At 47.3% G+C, this 10,755-nt stretch overlaps 1 long non-coding RNA gene across 1 annotated transcript; it reads left to right on the forward strand.

Annotated features, from left to right (window-relative positions):
- The first annotated feature begins 4,963 nt into the window (after nucleotides 1-4,963).
- On the forward strand, nucleotides 4,964-9,527 carry LOC128341567 (uncharacterized). Its single transcript, XR_008314455.1, has 3 exons — nucleotides 4,964-5,016; nucleotides 6,556-6,621; nucleotides 9,289-9,527. It is a non-coding gene; the product is annotated as an uncharacterized LOC128341567 (long non-coding RNA).
- Nucleotides 9,528-10,755: the final 1,228 nt, after the last annotated feature.

Raw genomic sequence — 10,755 nt, forward strand, 5'->3', positions numbered from 1 at the left:
CTCTGTAAATTTCAAGCCCCTCGGGGCGGCAGCGTTCCTCCCTGCTGCCCCGTTCCCCCCGTTGGCCGGAAGTGGCCGGAAGTTGCAAGCGCGCGTGCACCCGTCGTGCGTGCGTGCGCACGGCAGACCTGCACACACGACGGGCGCACGCGCGCTCGCAACTTCCGGCCACTTCCGGCCGACGGGGGGAATGGGGCGGCAGGGAGGAACGCTGCTGCCCCGAGGGGCTTGAAATTTACAGAGCGCCGGCGGAGGAAACGCGGCGGGGGGGGGTGAGTACACCCTCCCCCGCCCTTAAAGTACTACCCCCACCGGTGCCGAAACACCGAATACCGCCCCAGCACCGAAACGTTTCGGAGGCCTTTACAATGGCCTCTGAAACGTTTCGGGCACATGCCTACTCAGTACTTGCAAGAATACTTCAAAAAGCACCTTCTGCTGATATTGGGGTGGCACACTTTAAAAATGTTGGTTACCCAGTTACAAAGAACATAAATGTAAGAAAATACACAATAAAACCAATAAAACAGGGCAACAATTTAAAACAGTTAATCATTTAAAACCCTGAAAGGGCAGGCCAAATAGGTAGGTTTTAAGGGCTCTCCTGAAGGACGGCAATGATCTCAAATTATGAATTTCTGCCGGGAGTGCATTCCACAGCCCAGGAGCAGCTACAGAGAAGGTCCGCCTCTGCGTCGCCACCAGACAAAACGGTGGCAACTGGAGACAGACCTCCTCAGATGATCTTAAGGTGTGGTGGGGATCATGTAAAAGAATGCGCACTCTTAGGTAACTCGGACCTAAGCCATTCAGGGCTTTAAAGGTAATAACCAGCTCTTTGTATTTTGCCTGGAAACATATTGGCAGCCAGTGTAGCTGTTTCAAAACAGGCATAATATTGTCTCTCTGGGTTGCCCCAGAGACCAACCTGGCTGCCGCATTCTGAACTAACTGAAGTTTCCAGACTACATACAAAGGCAGCCCCACGTAGAGCGCATTGCAGTAGCTGAGCCGGGAGGTTACCAGCTGATGCACCACTGTTTTGAGGTCATCCTCTCCAAGGAATGGGTGCAGCTGTCAAATCAGCCAAAGCTGGTAGAAAGCACTCCTGGCCATGGCCTCCACCTGAGATACCAGGGTAAGGCCTGGGTCCAGGAATACTCCCAAGCTGCGCACCTGCTCCTTTTGGGGAAGTGTAACCCCATCCATCGCAGGGAGATCTAACTCACCCCTCAGATTCTGAGCCCCCACAATGAGCACCTCCATCTTGCTTGGATTCAGCTTCAATTTGTTATCCCTCATCCAGCCCATTACTGCCTGTAGGCAGGCATTTAGAGAATGAGTGCCATTTCCTGAAGATGAAAAGGAGAAGTAGGTTTGGGTGTCATCAGCATACTGAAAGCACCCAGCACAAAACCTCCTGATGACCTCACCCAGCGGTTTCATATTAAAAAGCATTGGTGACAGAATGGAGCCCTGAGGGACTCCATATAATAGCTCCCATTTTAGAGAGGAACTGTCACCAAGCTCCACCATCTGGAATCTGCCTCAGAGACAGGAGCGGAACCACTGGAAAGCAGTGCCTCCTATCCCCAATTCCCCCAGGCGATCCAGAAGGATACCATGGTCGATGGTATCGAACGCTGCCGAGAGATCCAAAAGAACCAACAGTCACACTCCCTCTGTCAATTCCTCAGTAAAGGTCATCCATCGGGCCGACCAAGGGAGACTCAACCCCATAGCCCACTCTAAAGCCAGTTTGAAATGGATCTAGATAATCAGTTTCCTCCAAGACTGCCTGGAGCTGGTCGGCCACCACCCTCTCAATCACCTCGCCCAACCAAGGGAGATTGGAGATTGGCCTGTAACTGTCCATCACTAAGGGATCCAAAGAAGGCTTCTTTAGGAGTGGTCTAATCAATGCCTCCTTCAAACAAGGAGGCACCCTACCCTCCCTCAGTGATGCGTTTATGATATTAACTATGTCATCTCCAACAATCTCCCTGCTAGATAGAAGCAGCCAAGTCAGGCAAGGATCCAGAGAGCAGGTGGTAGGCCTCACCGCCCCAAACAGCTTGTCCACATCCTCAGGAGTCACAGATTGAAACTGATCCAATCTAATACTGCAAGAGGGATTACTGGACACCTCCTCCATAGATCCTGCAAAAACAGTGGAATCCAAGTCGGCCCGAATACAGGCGATCTTGTTTGCAAAAAACTCATTAAAGGCATCACAGCAGAACGACCCTGGGGACTGATTTGAGGTAGAAGGAGCAGAAATCAAACTCCCCACAACCCGAGATAGCTCCGCTGAGCGCGAATCTGCAGCTGCAATGTGCGTAGACCAAAAGCTCTTTTTTGCTGCACAAACCGCGACCGCATAGCTCTTCAAATGGGTCACATGCTGTATCCTGTCAGATTCAAACCGAGTTCTCCTCCACTTGCGCTCTAGTCACCTACCCAACCACTTCAGCCCCCGTAACTCCTCAGTATACCAAGGGGCCATTTCTGAAGCAGATCGGAAGGGACGCTTAGGAGCAATCATGTCTATGGCCCTGTTGAGTTCCCTGTTCCAGGTTCCTACCAGGGCATCGATAGAATCACCGGCCGCACCAATGTCAAAATCCTCCAAGGCCTTTTGAAATCCCACTGGGTCCAGCAGCCTTTTCGGACAGACCATCCTAATAGGTCCACCACTCCTGCAGGGGTGGATTGCGGCTGTCAGACCAACCTTAACCAGGTAGTGGTCCATCCATGACAATGAGGAAATGACAGGATCCCCCACCCACGGAACACCCTCCTGATCCGAACAAAAGACCAAATCAAGTGTGTGGCCAGCAACATGAGTTGGTTCAGAAACTAATTGGGATAGGCCCACAGTTGTCATGGCCGCTATGAACTCCTGAGCCGCACCAGACAAGCCAGTCCCAAAGTGGATACTGAAGTCTAGGAGACTCCAACACCAACTCTGTGACCAGCTCCGTCAGCTCAGTTAGGGAGTCGGTTGGGTAGCGGGGTGGACGGTACAACAACAGAATCCCCAATCTATCCTAGTTCCCAGCCACAAAAATATGCACTCGATATAAGTCAGCTGTCTCAAAGGGGCCCTGGTAAGGGAAATTGTATTCTTATGGACCACTGCCACTCCACCCCCCACCCCGCCCACATCCTCTAGCCTGCTCCATGACAGAATAACCTGGTGGGAGAAGCTGAGCCCACACAGGACCACTCACCTCCCCCAACCAGGTCTCGGTTATACATGCCAGGTCAGCTCCCTCATCCACGATCAAATCGTGGACAATTTCGGTCTTATTCCGAACTGACCTGGCATTACAGAGGAGCAAGGCCAGACTCTGTGGGTCATTGGGGCTGCTCCTCGAGGCCTGAGAGTTGACAGAGCAATTGGAAGTGGAAACAGTCACTAAGTTACTAATTTCCCTTCACCTGTAACGGCCAGCTGCTCTGCCAGCGCCAATTCTTCTATTCCCCACCACAAAAGTAATAGCTGCCCCAGAAAAGCCAGGCGCACTCCCAGCACCATCCCCTTCAAGAGAGCCCAAACACATATCTGCAAAGGGCCTGGCCTGGCCTGGCCTGGCCTGGCCCGGCCCGGCCTGGCCCAACCCCCCAGCCCCACCTTCGAAGGCCTAGCTCCAAAGGCTGGCCCCCTTTGGCGGCCGGCTTCGGTGGCCACCTACAGGCTACCCCTTTGGCAAGCCTCCCTGCTTTTAAGCCAACACGCCCTGAAAGCCACACCTCTCACGTGTAGTTCCCAGAACGAGCAGCAGGTGGTTCTCCTCAAGTCTGGGGGCTGGCAACCAGCCAGCTAGAACTTGGCAGCAGACAAACAGGCTGCTCCCCGTCTGGGCTAGAAGCTCCACAGGAGGCAAAGGGACCAGTTGGTAAGTCCCTGCAGGCAGATGGAGTAGCCTTGCAGCTCCCTTGTCCCTGCGGCAGATGGAATACTTGCAGCTCCTTGTCACCTCCCAGGCCATTTTACAATGCCATAGTTGGAAAGAAAGGGCATAGGCTCAGTTTCTCTTAGTTTACGTTACAAATAAAAACACAGTAAACCAGTTGTAAGGATTTGCAAAGCACAAAAAGAAATAAATCTAACGCAGGCTAACTAACACACTGTTCTCTGTCTAAACCTTTCCGAAGCCAAAAGCCCTTGGCTTCTTTTCCCCTTGAATTCATCCCAAACTCCAGGAGAGAATTCAAGCTTCCTGCAATCCTGTCTCTCAAGGATCTGCAGATGTTCTTTGATGAGAGAATTCTCCAGGCTAGCTGTTGACCATGAGGCAGCAAGATCCCATCACTCCTCACTAAGCTAGGGATGTGCACGGAACCCCGGATGTGCGGTTTGATGCTGCCTGGGGTGCCACTTTAAGGGTGAGGGAGGGTGCACTTACCCCTCCCACCGTTTCCCCCCCGCTGGTGCTCCTTCCTGGTAAAAACCTTCGGGGCAGCAGCATACCTCCCTGCCGCCCCTTCCCCCCACTTGGCTGGAAGTGGCCAAAAGTACCAGGTGCATGTGCACCCGTCGCACCCGGTACTTCTGGCCAATTCCGGCCAAGGAGGAGGAAGGGGCGGCAGGGAGGTATGCTGCCACCCTGAAGGTTTTTACCGGGAAAGAACACTGGCAGGGGGAAAGCGGCAGGAGGGGTAAGTGCACCCTCCCCCACTCTTAAAGTGGCACCCTCTGCCAGCTTCGAACTGAACCGGCTCCATGTTTGAACCTGTTTGGAGGCCCGTAAAAGGGCCTCTGAACAGGTTCGTGCACACCGCTACCTTCCGCCCGTCCTCTCTCATCTTCCACCTAGCTCCTTCTGAGACCAAAGACACGCTTCTCTTCCTGCCGCAAGGCCCTCTAGGTCCCGCCCACCGTGTCCTGAGTGGCTGTTCCCCCTAGAGGTCACTGCCTGTCAGTTGGGACAGGGTTCACTTCCAGTTCACTCTTTAGGGTAAAGGAAGCTGGTTGCTACACTAGGGCATGGACAGATGTGGCTAGTCACAGTACGTGTCCTATTACATATACATATCACATTGAGTTACATTTATTTCCTGAATCATGCAGCAAACGTAGCTGGAGCTTTTCTTTTACAAAACAAAACAAAAAATAACCCATGATGTGGTTTTACCTTGTTATGACTGCTTCATATTCAGTAGCAAAGTTGGCAATATAAAGGTTTCTAGAACAAAGGCTGGTAGAAGAATGAACAATAATAGGCAATGATATCAAAAGCCCTCTAAGCCAAAGCTTGCTGATGCATGGAAAAAGCAGACTGGCATAATTTTGTCTACCATAGTCCAAGCCATATTCCCCACCTCCCCAAATGTCTTCAGGTGATAGGACCCTAAAATGTCACTTGGCAAGAGAAAATGTTTTCCCATGAAGGCAAACACAAAATGAGTACAATCATGTCAATGTCATTGTGCCCTTCTATAGCTTTATTGTGTTCAGGATCAATTTCTTAACTGGCTTCAAATGTCTAACCTCACATGTGAGATAAATGCCAAATTTCAGCCTGGTGCACCATTTTTGAAAACGAAAGAATAAATCCCAGAAATGAGGGGATTATGATGAAAATGCTGACAGATGCTTAGGCTGAATAGCAGTATAGCCCATAATCATGGTTATAATATAAAAGAACAATGACATGTGTAGGCCATAAGCCATACATCCTTGTCCTTGGCAGGGACCTGCAGACCCAGCTGTTTTGACTGTCTGCAATGAATTGCCTCTCTTGTTGCTTAATTTGGAATTGCCCCCCAGTTCTTATAAAGCACATAAAATGCTTCTTAGCACAGTTCTTGGCATGTTCTCAGTGCTTTATTCTGTGTTGGTCTCATGCTCACCTGCACAGCTGATGGGGACAACTGTGAAGTGGGCACAAACTGTGTGGTTCAGTGACCAGCCATTAACAAGGTGTCAACTAGTGGGGAAAGCCATATTTTTTAATAAGCACTCTCCATGCTTGTAGTTGTGCACTAACACAGGGATGACCAGTTTCTAGTCTGGATCACACACACACACCACACACACAATGCTCAGGGGCCAGATCCCCCAGCAAAGTGGTCACACATACCCCACAGCTAGATGATGAGGGAGCATTTAGCCCCTCAGACTGAAGCACCAAGTGGGGTGCTTTTTGCCCAGCCAGCCGAGGTTCCTTCAGTTTGGACATGGGCTCCCAGAGCATTAAGGAGGACGGACCAAGTAATGCACATCTATATGCTTAAAGAAGCATATTTTACCCCTGGTGGCGCAGTGGTAAAACTGCCGCCCTGTAACCAAAAGGTTACAAGTTCGATCCTGACCAGGGGCTCAAGGTTGACTCAGCCTTCCATCCTTCCGAGGTCGGTAAAATGAGTACCCAGAATGTTGGGGGCAATATGCTAAATCATTGTAGACCGCTTAGAGAGCTCCGGCTATAGAGCGGTATATAAATGTAAGTGCTATTGCTATTGCTAAAGAAGTTGTTGTTGTTCATGTAGATAACATTGTACATCCAAGCAAAGATCTTGTTTTGAATGCATGTTTTCCTTTGCAAGGGCGAAAGCTCCCATTCATGGCAGAACCAGCAGCCTTGCATTTTTTATCTGTGGCAAATGGACAAGGTATGATGTTTTCCAGTATTGCTCTTAAGGTTCTATGGAGAACAAGAAGGAAGAGCATGTCAGAAGAAAGTGCAGGGGGTGGGAACTCTGAGCCAGAGAGGGCAGCTCAGAAGGGGGCTTACCTAGTTTACATCAAGCAACAGGGCAGCCTCCTAGAGAGAGGAGGCAGGCACAGTTTACAGATCAGACAATGTGTTTAGATATATCATTTAATTTGGGTGATATTTCATCCCTTTTTCTGTTTGAATGCTCTGCATATGGAAGTGGAAGGATAGATAGTTTAAAGTAAACTTATTAAGTTCAGGATAGGCATTATAGGGTCCCAGATACCCGAAAAGCCTTATCATGATAATATACTGATGATTTACAGTACAAGCACACCATGAGTAGTTATTACAGGTTGTAGCAGCTAGCACTATAAACCCAGCCAGCTCCTTCAGCATATCAATTCCAAACAAACTTGCTTCTCTCCCACTTCTTGTGCCTTGTTAAAAAAGAAAAGCAATTGGCCTAACTCAGAGCTCTGCAGTGTTTCAGTGTGAATGTAGAGCCTCCGGCTAAAACTAAGGGTAATATTGTTATAGGTAGGTACTCCACAGGACGACTAGATACAAAGGAGAGTGGGGTTTCTGAATACGAGTGTAGAGAAGTAAGTATCCCAGTAGCTGCAGCTTTCTTCTTTCCTGCCTGACAAGCTCCATTTGCTTTTCTACATCATCTATTAAAGTTATCAGGAGTCTCCTTTTCCTTTGCTTAATAGCCTCTTGCTCCAGTTAATTGTCCATTAATCAGCTTCTGTCAATCAACTGTGATTGCTCTCAACTAATAATTTCCCCCATTCCCAAGAGAGAAAGTGATTCTTCCATCCACTTTGCATGAAATAAAATAATAGCTATGATTTGCAGTATCAATGGACTGTCTCTTCCTCTAAGCCTGGCCTGCTCAATTTAGGGCCCCCACCTGTTTTTGGACTACAACTCCCATAATTCCCAGTCACAAAATTGGAGGAGAGCTGATCTTATGGGAGCAAGCATGACTTGTCCCCATAGCTAAGCAGGGTCTGCCCTGGTTGCATATGAATGGGAGACCTGATGTGTGAGCACTGCAAGATATTCCCCTCAGGGGATGAAGCCGCTCTGTGAAGAACAGAAGGTTCCAAGTTCCCTCCCTGGCTTCTCCAAGATAGGCCTGAGAGAGATTCCTGCCTGCAACCTTGGAGAAGCCACTGCCAGTCTGTGAAGACAATACTGAGCTAGATAGACCAATGGTCTGACTCAGTATATGGCCGTTTCCTATGTTCCTAATGGCCAATAGCCAGGGATTATGGGAGTAGTAGGAAGGAGGGCCAAAGTTGAGCAGCCCTGCTCTAAGCCATTGCTGTGTGTGCAAACAAAAGGGAAGGACCTTTAGGGAAGCACAGAAGCAGGAGTTTGTTACATGTGAATCTTCCACTGCAGCAAATGACCTGCACCTGCAACTCACTTCCAAGTATGGGTCATGAAGTAACAACAGAACTGTGGCCATCCACTGGATAACAAGAAACACACCACCTGAAAGGGAAAAGGCCACAAAAGAGCCTGCTAAGAAAGGAAGGAAAGCGAACAAATTAACTGGAAATCACACTTGTATTGTTGCAGAAAGAGAAGTAGAAACAATGAGCTCTGGTGGCTTCAAATAGAAGTTACCTGCCTTCGTGTTTCCTAGATGAGAGAAAAATGATATCATGAGTTCTATTGTTTTCTATTTGGGGAAGTAAAGTCACATGTATTGGTGTCACCAGTGCTTTCCATATACTGACTCGGAAATACTGCTGAGGGTTAAGTTGCTGAAGCTTTTAACTTTTTTGGTATTCCTGCCCTGTATGTATGTATGTATGTATTATAAAAATTAGTATACCGCCCTTCCAAAAGGCTCAGGGCAATTTACATTAAAATCAATTAACAATTAAAACACAAATTATAAAACTGCAAGAGGGAACTGTATGGATCCTTCTTGCACCTAATATCTATTTCTCCTGCATGGCTTCAATTCAGCTGTAGTGAAATTGTTTCTAGATGGCTACCCTGCTCTTTCTTTTTCTTTTCAGCCTTACAAAATGAAACTGGCCACCAGCAAGCCTATGACAGGATAAGTTGCCTTGCAGTTTGTAGCCAGATGGTTGAGGGGCGTGTATGTGTTGAATGGCCTATAAAACTTGGGGAAAGTGGTGTAACTCATAGAAGTGACAGGGCCCAATAAATGAAACCCATTTACACTTCAAGCCAAAATACAAGTTTAGCAGAGTAAGGGTTAGGGAGGGAGTTACCAGGTACGGTAAGCAAACTAAGAGTTTAATAATGCTATAGCATTGAAGGAAATAATCTTACCCTAAACTGGAAAAAGGGGCAAAAAAGTTGTCTGCCAGCAAATGGGTATCGGTAGAGCCTTGACTTGCCAAGAGACACAGAATTCAGCTGCTGGCTCAGGATATAACAGCCGTGAAGGATTTTACTAGAAACACTGGACAGTTCAACCAGACAAACAAAAAATGGTTTTGTTAGACTCGTGAATCTTGTATTTATTTTACTATGATGTACTTTGTAATGCATATCATTTTTTCTGTGACTTTGAATCTGCCAATTTAGACAGGACTGGCACCACTGATATTTTGATTTATTTTTTTTTAAGGCCTTAACTCGATTTTCAGTTTTGTATAAGCAAATTCACAAGAAGACTACCAGCAATACTTAAGAGAATGCAGCGATGACTCCAAGACTGGATCCAGCAAAATGCATTATGTACCCCAAGGTACCATTTGGCTCTAATAAAAGCACTTTTTGTTACAAGGATATGGGATGTAAAGCATTTTAATCTTCCATGCCAAGCAAATATAAGACATCTGGTGTAGAGTTTCAGTATGCATTTACTTCAGGGACAAAGGCTGTCATGCCCTTTGGGCAAAGTTCAATCCTTACCCTTAGTGACAGCTTGCAAAAAAGCAGCAGCTGCCACATCTTTTTCATGTCAGGAATGGGTCCAGCCAACCTCAGAGCTCTCAGCCAATCACCACCTTTGCTGGCAGAATGGCTGACATTGGGCCTTGTCTGGATTAGCCACAATTTTTCCAGTCTGGCCTAAGAGAGGTTTTGGTCAAGTACCAAAAAATCCTCAATAGTACTGGCATCACCATGTTATCTTTGTATGCTTGGGTATGTGTATATTCCATTGCGAAATGCATGCTTTTCTGCACCACCCCCTTTTATGGTTAGGTCTGTAAAGGTGACCATGTGTCTGATGTCTAGGATTGGTTAGTTAGTTGTGTGTGATGCACATGCATGAAGCAAATATTATTATTTTAATGTACTTGCTTTTCTATCAATCCGGACCCTCAAGGCAGTGAAAAATAAACATTAAAAAAACTTTTACAATACGTCATAATGGTTGTGGGTTGTAATTTTTAGCCCCAGTTAATTAGCAGAGCACTAAAGAAGCTACCCACTCCAGTTACAGAGTAGAATGCAGAGTTTAGTTGTGGCAGCTACTTAGAGAAGACACATGGAGATTCTTAGAGAACTAAATACTAAGTAGATTTATTGGTGAAGTATACCTTTGGATAGGAAAGACCTAACCCTTAAACTGAAGAACTACATAATGAATAGGTAGGGAGAGAGAGATATGTTTCCATATGCTCTCTCTAAGAGGAAAGCAAGGGATTCTGACTCTCAATGGGAAATACCTGAAGAGTCATATCAGGGGTCATAGAGTAGAGACAGGTAGAACAGCTAGGGAGATCCTTACTCACTATCTCTGCTCCCAGTGCCCCTAGTAGTCATTAGGATAGTTGATGCAAAAGGTCGATGCACTGGAACTCCATCTCCAAGAATAATTACAAAACACTCAGTGGAACTACACTAGGCAGGAACCAGATCATGTTGCAGTGTACCTATTGAAATAGTCACCTTAATGGCACACTTGGCGGAGGGGGGGGGGAGGGAGAGAAGAAGAGATTTAGACAAAAAGGATTAATTACCACTTTCAATGGGAGACGGACGTAATAAAGGGGGGAAGTGTACATGTAAACAGCACAGTGCACAGTTTTTCACAAAGAGGATTAAATCTGAACTAGCTGGGCCAGGCGCAGAGCATCGTCGTCAA

Source organism: Hemicordylus capensis, chromosome 2 (assembly GCF_027244095.1).
Source record: "Hemicordylus capensis ecotype Gifberg chromosome 2, rHemCap1.1.pri, whole genome shotgun sequence".
NCBI classification, from domain to species: domain Eukaryota; kingdom Metazoa; phylum Chordata; class Lepidosauria; order Squamata; family Cordylidae; genus Hemicordylus; species Hemicordylus capensis.